A 16,359-nucleotide genomic window follows, 5' to 3' on the forward strand; every position below is an offset into this window, starting at 1 on the left:
TTTTGTGAACAAATTGTAAGCCCGGCTTACGTTGCTTTCAGCAAAAACAGCTCCCCAATTTTCATGGCGAAGAGATTCACTTAGGACCTTGAAATTTATTTTTCTTGTGTCTGATAATATAGTATTGTTAACTCGCCTATTTGCATTAGGATTTCTTAGCTTTACACCAGTCATGCAATGATCGGAAATTCCCAGATCAAGGTTTATTTCAATATACATATTATCATCCATATTATTCCCTCTAACATATAAGTAGATGATCAATACAGGTCCCTGAGTCTGGACGTGTTGGCTCTTGAATGAAAGAAATTAAACCATGGTCTGCTAGAAGCGCAAGATAGCTATCTAATAAATCGTTAGTTCTTAATAGGTTAAAATTAAAGTCTCTGCTCGGCCTGGGTGCGTCTGAAACAGGCAGTGGGTAGGCGCACACGGGTCGATCTTGGAGTGGATGGTTCGCTCAAAGAAATAAATAAGAACACAAAGAGGATTTCCTCGTTATAATATTGTATTTAATTAGAAAGTAAAAGGAAAATATACAATGTGGTTATAATATTACCTTGGTGTCTTAAGTGACGATGGTGATCCTTGCGATATGTGCTGGTTGGCGGTCAATCGAGAAAGAAGCCGGTTATCCCGTTGATGACAACCGCTAAGCCGCGAAAAAGTCCTCTGGTATTAAGGAGGGGAAAAAAGCCACACACACAACAACCCCCACATATACGTACATGGGTGCTGACAACCTGCACACACACGTGCATGTGTATGAAACGCATGCATGTGCATGCATGCACACAAATGCGGCGTGAGTGTGGGTGGCTGGAAATATTATTAAAATGTTAGGGAGGGGCGCCGTCAATCAGGTAAAAGTTAGGCATTTGGCCCAAACATGCCGCCCCCCTTGCGGTACGCAACATCACAGTCCGCCAAGGATCACCGACCGTTAAGAAGAGAAGAAAAAAAATAAAAACTTATAACTAATTATATCTAACTTAACATAAACGCCGGTCAGTCCGCCGGCTTGGCGGCACGCAAGATGGTTTGCGCAATGGGTGAGCTTGGTTGCTGATGCCTCTGTCATTCGGCACTTTTCCCGGCTTGCTTGGAGCTAGGGATAGCGGAAAGAAGTAAGAAGATATACGTGTTCATATTTCTTGCCGTTTATTACAAATTCTATGCTTGTGAATTTTGTATGAAGAAAATTTAATAAAAAAATAACTTATTGTAATGATACAATATTTTAAACGCACACCTCCATTGTGAATTCATACAAGTGGCGAATTTTGATAAAACGTTCACAATAGTGAACAGCTTCGATCACCTGTTCAATCGCTGTTCGATTACTTAAATCATTCGCGAACAGCGGTTTTCAAACATTTTGTAGACGACTGGTATTTATTTACATAATTTAAAATGCCTGCATAGCTGGTTACTCAAATTTAATCCATAAACTTGATTTTGGAAATGAGTATTAATATGTAGTCTGATTTTCTGTATACAAATTTAAAAGAAAAGCTGATTTGAAACAAATGTGCAATTCATGGCACTTCAATTTAATAACGGCGAACACAAGAAAAAGAAACCTGTCTTCCATTCTCTGGCCCTTCGCGACAGCCGTTCTCCCTGTCAGCTATGATTTGACACGTAGGTATGGCAATGGAGGGATGGAAAGATTTTTCACTTGTACGAATTCACAATGCACACCTCTTGCGACTGTGTACAACAGAAATTCAAAAAATAAAAAAGGATAAAAAGTGTAAAAATTCATGTATTTCGGTCGTTACCGAAGATTTTGATGTTAGGCCTTAGTTGTGCCCGAGAGTACCCAACCGAAGATGATACTCTGAGCTAGCAAAGGGCCAAATGTGGTGGGCAGAATCCCTGGTAGCATTATTTCCGCATATACGTCTGTCCCTAGTACGAGGCGGATCGGGGCGGATGAATAAAAGTGTGGACCCGCCAGACGGAGATGTGCATACGGGGATGCGATGGCGCTGTCGACGCTGGTCGTGGGGGCCATTCGCCGAAAATTGGACACGACCGCCTTGGAGCGGGCTTCTCGTAATAGCTGCTCCTCTTCGTCGATCGAGGCGATGTGCAGCATCGTGTAGTGCTTCTCGCCGCACCGTTTGCATCGCCCTTGGCTTGGGCACGCGTTAGAGCGGTGATCAGGCGCTAGACAATTTCCGCAGTAGCTTTCGCGAATGGTTACGTAGAGGCGCTCTTCTGGCCTTTTTGCCCGAAAGGTTGGGCACAAGCGGATAGGGTGTCGCTCAAGACACACTCGGCATTCCGACGAATAACGCGCTGCGTTCGTGGCAGCATTACGTTTCAAAGCGGCAAAACGACCCATTTTTCTGAAAGGAGTGAAATAGGTTTGAATGGGTCGGGTCATTGCCAAAGTGCAGGGGCGAGTAGTCCCTAACTGTATTATTGAGATTTGGGAATTATTAGCGCGTGCGTAAGGGGAAAAACATCTGTCGCTGCATAAAAAAGAATATCCCTATTTGGCGCGCATTATGTGCAAGGCCTCTCCCCGCACGTTATGTGCCTGGGGCTTTAGTGCCTTATTTTGTTTATTTCGTGTCACCCGGTAGCGTTTTAGTTAGCCACGGGCACACTAGTGCTGCAGAAAAATTAGCATTTACGATTTTAGGTTCGCACATTCTGGTACCGAACCGGGTAGAAAGTGTATAGCGTGGGTTCTTTTGAGTCGCTGTTATTTGTGTTGTTGGTGCTAAAAACCAACAACTTCCCTGCCCGCCACACAAAAAAATGTTTGGACAGCAAATTGTTTGCTATGTAAAGAAAAAATAAAAATCTTCGTTTTGGATGAAGAGAAAAATTTGTAGAATGAATCATTTTTTTTTTGTTGTATTGCCCGTCACTTATTTCTTCAACTTTTCCCCAAGTACGCTTGTAGTCCTGTTTTATTGATGGCCTTTAGCAAAAGGCACGGTTCCAGAAGGGTAGTTGGCTCCGATACCGATTTGCCAGAAACGGGTTTTTGGGTAACCGTTTGCCTCCTTTTATGCATCCCTAATATAGTGTACATTTAAACTCGGCATGTATATGTAGAGACTTTGGTGTAAGTATATGGACAGTTAGTGCACGGACTTTACCGCATTGGTAGGTTTACTAACTTTTCTGGCCAATTTTTATTTTTTACTACTACTACCACCGAGGCCCAAAATCTACCAATATTTCAGTATCATCGCACTGTAAACGTATGCAGCGATAATTTTAAAGTATTGAATTGCCGAGCCCACCCAACTAACATTAGGAGGCGATACTGACCAAATCAGTCAATTTTGAAAAATTTCTGAAGAACTTAAACAGGAAATAAATTTTTGAGTAGAAACATTTTTTGAATGATTTGAACGAAAATAAAAGGTTCTACGGAAACGATTACCTGCCGAGATCGGTTATTTTGTGGCAGTACCTTTGGTACTTTGGAATATTGTTGTTGTGATTAGACGTTTTGGTGCATGTTTGTCGGTATTTCACACTCACGATACAGGAAAAAAGTGAGTGTCGTATAGGCATAAGCAATGTACATAGGTATATACAAATGTACATGTAATTTTGTCTTGTTTACGAGTTTTAAAGTGTCATTTTCTGAAATGCGCGTTATTTGTTTTACAATAAATTATTAAGTGTTTGGGACAAATAAGAACTATAGCTGTTGTTTTCTTGGAAAAAAATCTACCAACTACTACTATTTTCATTTTTTTGTCTACCAACATTTTCCTCTTAAAAAGTCCGCGTACTGGTAGATATTTACCGGCAGCAAAGACAAAAAAAAATTGCGAATATTCATACACGCCCGTGTATAGAATGTAAATTTCTCAGAATTGAAACAAACGGGACTAATCGAAAGATTTTTTCCGTTATTTTATTCTTTTTACTATGGCGCGTGGCCGTAGTACAATCATTTGCAATTTTCTTTTAGCTGTCAAAAAACAATTTATGACTCATTATGAGTAAATTAAAACTGGTTATAAGCTCTGGAAAAAACGTGGAATAATAGCTATCTTATAGTATTTTTTTATCGTTGATACTGATTCAAGTAATCAACGCTGAAAAACTTCATTTCATTGCGGCATCAATAACATAAGACAGTGAAAAATGTCTGTGATTGGAATCGATTTTGGCAATGAGTCTTGCTAGGTAGCTGCAGCAAAAGCTGGAGGAATCGAAACACTAGCGAATGACTATAGTTTGCGTGCAACACCTTCCTTTGTCGCCTTCGACGGGAGAAAACGTATCATTGGTGTGGCCGCCAAGAACCAACAGGTCCCAAATATGAAAAATACAGTAAGTATTGGCCGATCATTCAGGAACTTGCCGTCAAACAAAAGTTGACCAAAAAAATAGTTAATAACATGTCTTTTCTTGCAAGGGCACTCTTCCGAAATGTTTCAACAATGTGTCGGCGCGTGGGGCAACAGCAGATGAGTGTGGGGAGACTTTTCCATCAAAGTGCACAGCTATTAGCTGTGAAAGTTCAACACCCTGCGCCAGACTTCAAGGGCTTGGCGGTTGTTGGCAATGACTTTCAAGAAATCAAACTCGCCGACTTTCGCGGAAAATATTTAGTACTATTCTTCTATCCTCTCGACTTGTAAGTGCGCTGTTTCAACACTTGATTTCATTTATTAACACGATGTAAATAAATAAGCAATGGGTGAAATCTCTGATAGGTGTATGTATGTAACCCAGCTGCCTATCGGCCTTTAGAAAATTGGTATAAAATCGACTATGTAGCGTAATAATGGGCGCATATTTTTATATCAATATCTAATTAATTTATTGTAAAAAAAAATCAGGCCAAATATGTAAATATAAAATGTGATAAAGTGGTTTCAAACGTTTACTGGGACGCAAATTCAATGATCCACACGTACAACGTGAACTTGTTAGCATTCCAACGAAGGTAGAGCAACGCCCAGATGGTGGCATAGGCTTCAAAGTAAACTACTTGGATCAGGAGCAACCTTTTTTCCCCTGAACAGTTGACTGCTATGCTATTCACCAAACTTAAGGAAACATCGACTTCTGCTCTGCAAGCCCAGGTGAAGGACTGTGTAATCGCGTGTCCAGCATATTTTACAAACTCTGAACGTAAATCATTGTTGGACGCTGCTCAAATTGGTTTCTACAAACAGGACTTACCAGATGAGAATAAACCGCGTAACGTAGTTTTCGTTGATTGTGGCCATTCGTCTTTACAAGTCAGCGTGTGTTCTTTTACCAAGGGTAAATTGAAGATGATTGCAAGTGCTTGGGATCAGATTGGAGGTCGCGACTTTGACAGTGTGTTAGGGGAATATTTCGCTAAAGAATTTTTATGACCGCTACAAACTGAACGCTAAAACTAATCCTCGTGCTTATTTGCGTTTGCTAATGGAAATAGAAAAGTTGAAAAAACAGATTTCAGCAAATAGTACTAAACTGCCAATAAATATAGAATGTTTTATGGATGACGTTGATGTTTCTTCATCACTGCAACGCACACAAATGGAAGAGTTGTGTGCGCATTTGTTTAAACGAGTAGAGATGACATTCATAAAGTTGTTGCAGGATTCCAAACTGTCGCTGGATGACATACACTCCGTAGAAGTTGTTGGTGGAACTACCCGTATTCCGGCGATAAAACAGCTTATTGAGCAGGTTTTCGGTAAACCGGCTAGTACCACTTTGAATCAAGATGAATCAGTATCACGTGGTGCAGCACTGCAATGTGCAATAATGTCACCGGCAGTACGTGTACGCGAGTTTGGGGTAACCGATATTCAAAATTACGCCGTCAAAGTAATTTGGGATGGTGAGGGGTCTCAAAGTGGTGGTGAAATTGAAGTATTCCCTACGACGACGCAATGACAATGTGCAGGCCTTTGCTGCTGATGGACGTGTCTTACACAGATTTGGGGGGAAGGGAACTGCTGATGGTGAACTATGTCCCCTTCCCGATTTGGTGGCGCTGCGTGCTAAGTATAGAGTACGTTGGTTTTTGGGGTGAAAGCATATCTTTTGGCACACATGGCAAAACGGGCTACGATTGATCTCATTATGGTGAGCATGGAAAATTCTTTAGCTACTATTGCTTAACCTATATAAAACCCTTTTATTTTAGTGTTGTTCCTAACTGCTAGACTATCATGCACCCTATGCTTTCGTTGTCCAATGTGGCGCTGCTGTGATTGTAGGGCATTCACTCCATGGAGCAAGCCGCACTCCGGTGGATTTGGCGGTTGCATTGGATTTGGGATACGTATTTGGTAAGTGGTTTTACATTTCATATTCAGCCCAATTCTGAACAAAAATTCCGTGCGAGTTTTTTTTCTTTCTCCCATTCCTCGTATTCTAAATAAAAATTCCTCGTGAGTTTTTTCACTTCTCTCTTTCCTCCTATTCTGAACAATGTTCGAAAAGGCGGAGACCGGTTATGGGAGAAAAGTAGGTATTATGAATGTGAGGGAGAGGGAGATTTCTTTGCCATTTCATAGATTTTTTTCACTTGTTAAATTAAAGGGAATGCATCAAAATAGTTAAAGGAAATTGGTTCTTTTATGAAAGAACACTTATTTGTACAAATTTGTGCTAAAATTTGTATGTACATTCTACCACAATATTCTCTATTTTAAGTAGAAAAGTATATCATAAGCAACGTAAGAACTCTTGGTGTATTTGATGCAGCTATCCAGAAATTCCGCAGGGATTTTTAAGAAGGCTTAAATAGATTTCGGCATATGGCGAAAGGCGAACTCAACTCGACTTGGCCCCAGAAAATTGCTTTGCTGAACGAAAGCATGCAACCCCAGCGGATTTGTGTTATCGCGCTGCCTTCTTCTTCTTATGCTCCTCTGTTGATGTTACTGTGGCACAAATTCATTACTCATTTCAGTGTATAACACATGAAATGCAATACTGTGCATTGTTTATATTTTATTTCTTAGTTTCAAACAAATTTGCAAAAATAATTAAACTTTTCAATTTTTTAAATGAAATAAGAAATGCGCAACGAAATTTCAATTCACAAAACAGCTGACGTCGAAAATTCGAAATTCCCATTCCCCAATTATTCTTCTCCCTAGGAGAAAAGAATTGGCGGAATTTTTCCGCGGGAATATTTAGAATTTGTCTGATTGTATCTCTTCTTTCGCATATTTAACAGCATAAACATGCTCGGCTGTTTTTTAAACACCTACTTTTATGGATTTATGGGTTTTACTATTTTCTGTGCGTTTTTACTGTTCAATGCGGTTGCGCAATTTACACCATTTTGACGTTGCTCAATTATGTTGTGTGGCGATGATATGTAAAGATTATCTTTGTGTTCACGACGCATTTTAAGCGTGACCAGGCGGCGTAAGCCAACAGATTTAAGTGGGCAGCGTACATATGTATATATGGATGGACTTAATTAGAATTTCTAACCCTATAAGGAATTTAACTCTGCTAATATCTGGGGCAGATGATTTTTCTCATCAGCGGTAGGCTTGCGATGTGCCTCGTTGCGCGGCAACGAGTGCAGCTGTGTTCTGTGGCAGATCGGGTCGCCCTTCTGCTGTAGGTTTTTCTGTTGTCCTCGCTCGGGGTGAGCGAGTGAATTGGGGTCTGATTTTGAAAATTAACAATAAGTGTTTGGTGACAGATGGAGATCTGCATTAGGGTGGTTGATTGGCCTTGTTTCGGTGAACGAGCGCTGGGTTTTGAAATTTTAAAAATTTAAAAAGATTATGGGCCGAGTGCCTTTGTTTTCTGTGGCAGACCGAGGGTCTGCGTAAAGGCTTCTCTGGTATAATCGTTATGGAATAACGAGTGAGTGGGATGGTTTGGGATATTTCGAAAGTAGGGAGGAACGGAGGGATTGTTAGGAGGAGCTCTTGGTCCTCTCGCAATCTATCTCCTCCGTGGGAAGAAGGATCAGTTTGCCCAAAGGTCGTCGGACTTGACCCTTCTCGGTAAAGAGGTCGACCACACGTACTCGGTTATCTTCGCCGGGGTGTACGTTGACGACTCTACCCAACCTCCCACTTGTATATTTTGTTTGGGGTGTTTCCACTTCACACGCTTTTGAAGTTCAGATAAATATTCCACCTTCCATCGTTTGCAGAAAGTGTGGTGGAGGGCTTTGAGTTTCTGCCATCGATTGATCATCGAGGCAGAGCTCTCACTGGCATCTGGTTCTGGCGGAGCCAGTAGGTGGCTGCCCGTTAGGAAATGTCCAGGGGTTAGTGGTTCAAGATCCGTTGTGTCATTCGACCCTGGACTGAGTGGGCGCGAGTTGAGGCACGCCTCAATCCGGCACAAAAGGGTTTGGAACTCCTCTATGGTGTACTTATGGGGAGACGCGATCTTTTTGAAGTGGCTTTTGAAGCTCTTCACTCCCGCCTCCCACAAGCCGCCCATATGTGGAGCGCCGGCTGGAATAAAATGCCACGTTAACGCTTGATGGCTATACTTCGAGACTGTTTTGTCTCGGCTTTCTGCCAGGAAGGCTTTGAATTCCGATCGTAGAGATCTGGAAGCTCCGACAAAGTTCGTACCATTGTCGGAGTAGATGTTCTTCGGACATCCTCTTCTCGCGAAAAGGCCGCGAGGAAGCATGGGGTACTAAGGTCACTAGTGGCTTCTAAATGGATGGCCTTCGTGGAGAAACAGACGAAAAGGCATACGTAGCCTTTTGACAGTCGACATCCCCTACCGCGGTAGCTTTTGATGTCGAAAGGCCTCGCAAAGTCTACCCCGGTATTGGTGAACGCGCGGGTAAAAGTAGTCCGTTCGCAGGGAAGGGTCCCCATAAGTTGGGACTGAGCCTGCTTTCGGTGAATAATGCAGGTTTTGCAATTGTGGATGACAGCTGTGATCATTTTCTTGACGTTCGGAATCCAATATTGGGTTCGAATAAGACGGAGCATGAGCTGGTTCTCGCCATGAAGGGAGTCATGATGAGCCATCACAACTGTAAGGCGAGACAGCCTACAATTGTAAGGCAAGATGATCGGACGCCGCTCGTTTTATGACATGTCTTTTGAAGCCCCTAGACGCCCCCTTGTTCTAATAATATCATCTTTGTCGATGTATGGGTTGAATGACAGTATTTCACTCTTTCGATCGATAGGTTCCCTATTTTTCAATTTTAAATATTCTGTCCCGTAAAATTGTTTCTGGCAGACTCGTATTAATGCTTGAGTCGTTGCCTTAATCTCATCGGCTGAGATTATACACGACATTTCGTGGAACATTGCTTTAGTTTGTGGGTGAGTTCGTTTATAAAATCTCCTAACATAGGATAGAACCTTTAAAGCCCTGGGTAAATTTGGAAAACGGTCGAGAATATCTACATGATCTACCCTTGTCGTGGCATATGTTTTTGCCCTCTTCTCCATAACGGACCGGTATTCGGTCTCTTGTGCTGGCCAGTGGGAATTGTCTTCTTGCAGCCAAGAATGTCCCTGCCACCACAACGAATTGTTAACCAAATCTGATGCAATTAGGCCTCTGCTTCCTAGATCCGCTGGATTAGATTCCGAGTCCACGTGAAGCCAGTCCGTGCTACCGACCATATCGATGATCTTAGTGTTTCGGTGTGCGACGAAGGTTGACCAGGAACAGGGCGGCTTTCTTATCCATGCTAGTACGATGGTTGAATCCGTCCAGAGGTGAACTTTTGCTGATCCCAAATGAATGTTTCGGAATATTGATTCCATGATTTCTGCAAGCAGCATGGCGCCGCAGAGTTCTAAACGTGGCAGCGAGATGGTTTTCACTGGAGCTACTCTGGTTTTTGCTAAAAGTAAGTGTATGAAAACCTGATCGTCACTTTTCACGCGCATGTATACCGCTGCCGCATATGCTTTCTCGGAAGCGTCACAGAAGCCGTGGATTTCTATGTCGTCTTCCGGTGAAAAATTTACCCACCGCGGTATCCTAATGTTATCTATTTCGCTATAGTGTTGGGTGAAATTTTCCCACCGTTCTAAGGTAGTTGGGGAGACAGGTTCGTCCCACCCGGTGCCCTCTAACCAGATATGCTGCATTAGTATTTTTGCCACTATGACCATTGGTGCAAGCCAGCCTAAAGGGTCGAAAAGTTAGACTATAGCGGATAGGATTGCGCGTTTGGTGGTGTTCTCGCCATTCCCTAAAGCTCCTGCTGTAAAGTAAAACATGTCTGAGTGCGCGTTCCATCGTATTCCGAGTGCCTTCACCGAGCTAGCCTCTTCAAACGCTAGGAAGTCCTCGCTGAGCAAATCCGTTTTGGGGATGTCCTGAAGGATTTCCTCACAATTTGATGTCCACTTGCGCAATGGAAAGCCAGCTGAGTGTAATGCTTCGCGAATCTCATTTCTTGCTCTGATGGTTGACGCTATTGTATGCCCTCCAGATAAAACGTCGTCGACATACATACTTTCGCGTAATATACCCGATGCTATTGGGTGGGTATTTTCTACATCATCAGCCAATTGTAGAAGTGACCGTATCGCGAGGTAGGGGGCGCAGTTTACACCAAAGGTGACAGTCTTTAGTTCGTAAAGACTGATGGGTTCGTTGTGGGATGTTCGATGGACAATTCTTTGAAATTTGGCGTGATTATCGGTCACCCAAATTTGCCTATACATCTTTTCTATGTCACTATTAAAGACAAAGAGATACAGTCGCCAACGTAAAATTAAAATAGGCAAGTCTGCTTGGAGTACTGGACCTGGGTGGAGTATGTCGTTTAGACTAATGCCATTTGCCGTCGGACTTGACGCGTTGAAGACGACGCACACCTTGGTAGTGGTACTTTCCTCCTTTACAACGGCGTGGTGGGGCAGGAAATAATTATCCGAATCGTCGGATGGTATGTTATTCTTAATTTTTCTCATATGTCCAAGTGTTTCGTATTCTGACAACACCCGAACATACTCTTTTCCTAAATCTTGGGTTTTCAGTAATCGCCCCTCATTTCTGAATAATTGTGAACATGCGCGCTTTAGGGACGGTCCTAATTTAATATTCTCAGGGTAATCCTGCCTGAATGGTAGCGAAACGGTATACCTCCCATTTTCATCACGTTTTGTCGTTTCCTTAAACAGTTGTTCACAATACCTTTCTTCTTCATTAAGCATTTTATTTTTGGGAACATTTTCTACCTCCCAGAAAGCTTTTAATTGGTTGTCCAATGCAACCTCGTTATAAAATGACATGATGCTCTTCGTTGGACTCGGTGCTTCGATGCGACCGGTTAGTATCCAACCGAACACTGTCTCTTGGGCCAAAAGTGTATTTAGTACATTCTTTTTCAGACCGCTCAGAATAATTTGGGGATATATGTCTCCTCCAAGTATGAGGTCTACGTCTTCGTTGATGTAGGACCTTTTTTCTGCCAACACCAAGTCTGGGAATGCCTGCATTGTCATGGCGTTGATATGGCAGGATGGAAGATTCCCAGTGAGTTTGGCTAGGACTAGAACGGGTGTAGTCAGGCTGAAGCAGGCATCCACTGGTGAACGTAATTCAATTTTGGATGCCTCTTTCACCTGAGCTGACACCGCATTTGTGATGCCTGACACTTGGGCATGCATTTTCCTCGCTGGCAAATTGATTCTGCGTTTCAGTATTTCAGATATAAAGGAACATTCAGACCCTGAATCAATTAACGCCCGCGCGGAGAAGTCGGTACCATTATGGTGAATGTGTACGCGAGCAGTTCCTAATAGCACACCTGTGCTGGAATTCGTATGACAGGATGTCACATTTTTGTTCCCGTTTGAACCTGGTTTTTCTGATTCCTGTCTCGCTAATGCCTGTTTAGAAGTAGAGGGCCTATTATCGTAGGAGTTTTGGGGCGGGTTGTAGGTGGTGTTTTTCTGTAGGGTATCCGCATGCAGGAGCGTATGGTGACGAGAGTGGCACGTATTGCAGTTGTAGGAACTGGTGCATCTGGTCACTGTGTGTCCTGGGAATAGACAGTTCAGACAACCACTTGTAGATTTTATGAATTTAATCCTTTCTGGAGGGGTTAACTCGCAAAAGCGTGAACAGTTTCGTAATCTGTGCTCTGCGGACTTGCACATTTTACACATTGCCGTTGACGTCGGTCTGGATACCTTTGTTTGAAAGGCACCAAGTCTTTTCGTAGGGGGTTCTGTTGATTGTCGCGACGCGTTTGGTTTTTGCACATTCGACGTGGCACGCCCTGTAAAACCAGACACTGTTTCAAGTGTCTGAAACCGATTAGACAGAAATTTATGCATATCCTCCCACTTGGATATGTCCATTTTATGATCTATACTTTGCTCCCATAGAGCCAACGTGCTCTCTGATAGCTTGGTTGAGCAGAGATAAGTCAGGATTGCATCCCAATTGGAAGAAATACAATTATTTATATCATTTTGCAGCTTTTTTATTGAACTGCCACACTCACTTTCTACCTTTTTTAAGTTAAATAAAATTTGTAATTGTGTGTTAACTAAGATACGTTTGTTTCCGTATCTTTCACACAACTTTTTCCAGGCCATCTCGAAACCTTCATTTGTGAGAGGGCATTTTTTAACGATATCTTTTGCTTCGCCCTGCGTTTTGTTGTTGAGATGGAATAACTTTGCCACCCCTTTCAAACTAGAATTGTTTATATATATTGCCGTGAACAGGTCGCTAAAAGTTGGCCAAGACAGATAATCCCCTTTAAAAACTTCCGTGTCGCAAGCAGGGTGGCGAATTTTATGCGCATGAGGTCTTGCTCAGGGTTGACGTTCTTCTCCTCTTTCATGTATTTTTCTGCCTCAGCAGATATAGACGCTAAGCATCGCATGTAGATTGCGTATGCTGCTTTTTGCTTCTTTCTTACCGCCATAACGTCATCCTCTGACACCTTATCAGACCCTAGTAGCGAATCAAACGCAGACTTTACCTTCTTCCACAAGGACCGCAATTCTTCCTGCTGTATCACAAGGGTGTGTTTGCTATGGTCACTTTCCGGAATAAGGCTGTAATCTGTATCAAACTCTGCGATTAATTCTACCAACCTGATATAGGTTTCCATGGTCTTGGTTACGTTTATTAAAGAGAAAATTGCCGATTAGAAATAATGAGAGTCTCCTGAATTAAGATACCTGGCCTAGCAGTGAATTAAAAAACTTTGAATTTCGACGTTTTATATTTATTACTTTTATTTCAGACTTTGTCAGTGTAGCGACAACGGAAAAGGGTTTATTTTTTGGACTTTTTGTCACAGCAGTGAAAAATAGCAAACGATATTGTGTACATATAATGGGTGTATTTTTGAGAAAGTGAAAAAATGCGTGCAATATACGAAACTAAGCGCAAAAAAAGTGTAAAAAGTGTTTAAAAAGTGAAGTGAGCACCGGATTAATTACATTAAATTGAACTTGATTTCGTGTTTGTGATGTGCAAATAAAAACAACAAAAACCTATTTAGTATGGTGCGGAAAGTGAGGTTAGGTTACCCTCTTCCTTGTGTTGTGTCTGGAAAACCTTACCACTGGTGGGGGGATAGACCAGATAATAACAAGGACCGAAATAAATTAACAAATCAAGTGGTTTAACTTTTAAAATGGAAAAATGGTGCCCACTAAATAATTTCACCTTTTACACTTCTTCTCGATTTCAATATTTCGCGCACAACACGGGTGTTTTCTTTATTTTTCTTTAATAACACTTAAAAAAAATGGCAAGAAATATAACACTTACTTCTCTTTGTGCTGCGGCTCCGGTATTTGTATAATATAATCCCACTTGTCTCGTTGTTGTGTTTGGCTGCTGCGGCAATCCTTTGACAAATTGTTTAGTATGCAAATGTGCTGTGCAGGTTGATATGTGGACTGTAATTTGTAGGTGCTTTTAGTTCCTTTTTCGGGGAGTAAGGACCAATGTTCGGCCTGGGTGCGTCTGAAAGCGGCAGTGGGTAGGCGCACACGTGTCGATCTTGGAGTGGATGGTTCGCTCAAAGAAATAAATAAGAACACAAAGAGGATTCCCTCGTTATAATATTGTATTTAATTAGAAAGTAAAAGGAAAATATACAATGTGGTTATAATATTACCTTGGTGTCTTAAGTGACGATGGTGATCCTTGCGATGTGTGCTGGTTGGCGGTCAATCGAGAAAGAGGCCGGTTATCCCGTTGATGACAACCGCTAAGCCGCGAAAAAGTTCTCTGGTATTAAGGAGGGGAAAAAGCCACACACACAACAACCCCCACATATACGTGCATGGGTGCTGACAACCTGCACACACACGTGCATGTGTATGAAACGCATGCATGTGCATGCATGCACACAAATGCGGCGTGAGTGTGGGTGGCTGGAAATATTATTAAAACGTTAGGGAGGGGCGCCGTCAATCAAGTAAAAGTAAGGCATTTGGCCCAAACAGTCTCCCAAAATAAAAATATTAGACGCGTTTTCATTATTTAAAAAAAAAAAGGAAACTCCTCATGGAAAGCTTTGAAATGATGACAATGAAATCTATACAGACACACAAAAGTATAAGATATATTGCATATTTTCAAAGAAACTTTTATTATATCAGCACTTCTCAAACTAAGGCGCGTAACTTCACATTCGTAATAATCACGTATAAAAACTCCAACACCGCCAGCGGAGTACGAGTCATTGGTATTAGCAAAAAATATATAATTAGGAATGATGTAATCAGTTACTTCGTAAGAAAAGATCCAAATTTCAGAAACAAATAATATATCGGCAAGGTTACTAATAGATTTAAGATTACAAACTAAGGAGTCAAAATTCCGCCTTAGACTTCTCACATTCTGATGTAAAACAGTGAATTGGCTGTCCTTTGTTGCTAATAAATAAGGGTCATTAACACCATTTATTATAGGGCTGTTATTTATAAAAACTGATCTTGTGTTCATAATTTAACTAGTTGTAAACGTTATAAACGTAATAATAAATTTAGTTTAGCTAAATTCAAGAAGATCATCGAAAGTTTTTATAATAACAGCTCTTTCATTTTAATTTTTTTTCATTAAAAGTTTCGAATTGTTGAACCATATATATATTTATACTTTTTTCCTTTTTACTTTACTAGCAGCTAAGAACAAAGCTCTATAATAATTAGTAAAGCTATTATTTATATAAATTCTCCTGGCCATCATAATTTTTTTCTTTACTTCCACTGATCTGAGCTTTATACAAACAGTACTACTGACGTTATTATTGGAGAGGTTTGGGATTGTCGCGCATGGATGTGCTTAACGCTGATATTTTCAGTTTCATCTTCAGATACCTGCACATTTAATGCATCTCTGAAAATTTTCTCCACACGTTCTTTTGCGTTCTCTATGCTGACATTCGGAATATCCACAACTTCGATCGAGCTCTCTAATTGGCTTTGTTATTTCCAATTCAACCTACTTTCAAGCTTATTCACTCTTTGTTTCAACTCCGAATTTTCATCTCTCAGCTGTTGTATTGTATTTAAACATTCAATATTTACTTGTTTGAGGCTCATATCTCCTCGCACAAAAGCTGAAGAGTAACTTTTCCCCCAAATTCGCTATCGCATACCGTGTTTTCTTTTTCATGCAAATTCAGATTTATCTGCTTCGAAATGTTTGTTGCTTTGTGCTGCTCACCCAGTTTTGCTTATTTTGCTGTTCCTTATTCGCACAGGTTCGCACGTACTCAAATGCACTGTATTGTTTTTTTCCCATTTGATGCACTTGTAGCAATAGCAGGCTGAGCCGGCGTTGTTGTTGCCTGCAGTGCTTTCCTACGCATAGCAGTGTATTTGTCACAGCGATATTTTTTGTTGTTTACCTTGAAAAATTCGATATCCGCGGCTTTTATATTTACACACTTGCAATGAAAGACATTCAATTTTATTTGAACTATTACGTTCGATTTTTTCTTTGCACACCAAGCAGTTCATTTTAAAGATATAACAATTTAGAAATGCTTATTAATTAAATTTAAAAGTGAGCGCCCCACGATCACTTGCTTTCAGTTCAACTCTCGTGTTACACAATTGTGTCTGTAGACAGACCTCACTCGTGTCTTACAAGCGGCTTCTAGGGATACAAATTTTGCGTGTAGTTCCGAGTCAACATTTCCTTTCAGTGTTGCTATGCGCTTTCGGATTTCTCGGGTGGTGCCTGTCTGCTCAATACCCAATTCCTGTGTGATGGATATCAGCTGCTCCTTTGAAATGTTGTCTAACAAAGTGGTGTCAATCTGGTCAGCCATTTTCCGGTTACGTTTCTAGTCAGGAATGTTCCTTCTGACGTTGGACGATTTGCAGGGTTCCTGCTCGGGCGCCAATTGCAACGAAGCTTTTCCTTGCCCCGGTGCTTCTTCAATAATTGCTGGGGTATACTCGCCGT

General features: G+C 41.4%; 1 protein-coding gene and 1 pseudogene across 1 annotated transcript in view; both read left to right on the top strand.

Moving 5' to 3' along the window:
* The window catches only part of LOC137254259 (leucine-rich repeat-containing protein 15-like), a 1,016,997-nt gene that overhangs the window by 56,788 nt on the left and 943,850 nt on the right, over positions 1–16,359 (top strand). The gene's annotated exons all lie outside the window — the stretch shown is intronic.
* Positions 4,129–6,274, top strand: LOC137251655 (heat shock protein 105 kDa-like; annotated as a pseudogene).

This window comes from Eurosta solidaginis, chromosome 5 (genome assembly GCF_040869045.1).
Source record: "Eurosta solidaginis isolate ZX-2024a chromosome 5, ASM4086904v1, whole genome shotgun sequence".
Taxonomy (NCBI): domain Eukaryota; kingdom Metazoa; phylum Arthropoda; class Insecta; order Diptera; family Tephritidae; genus Eurosta; species Eurosta solidaginis.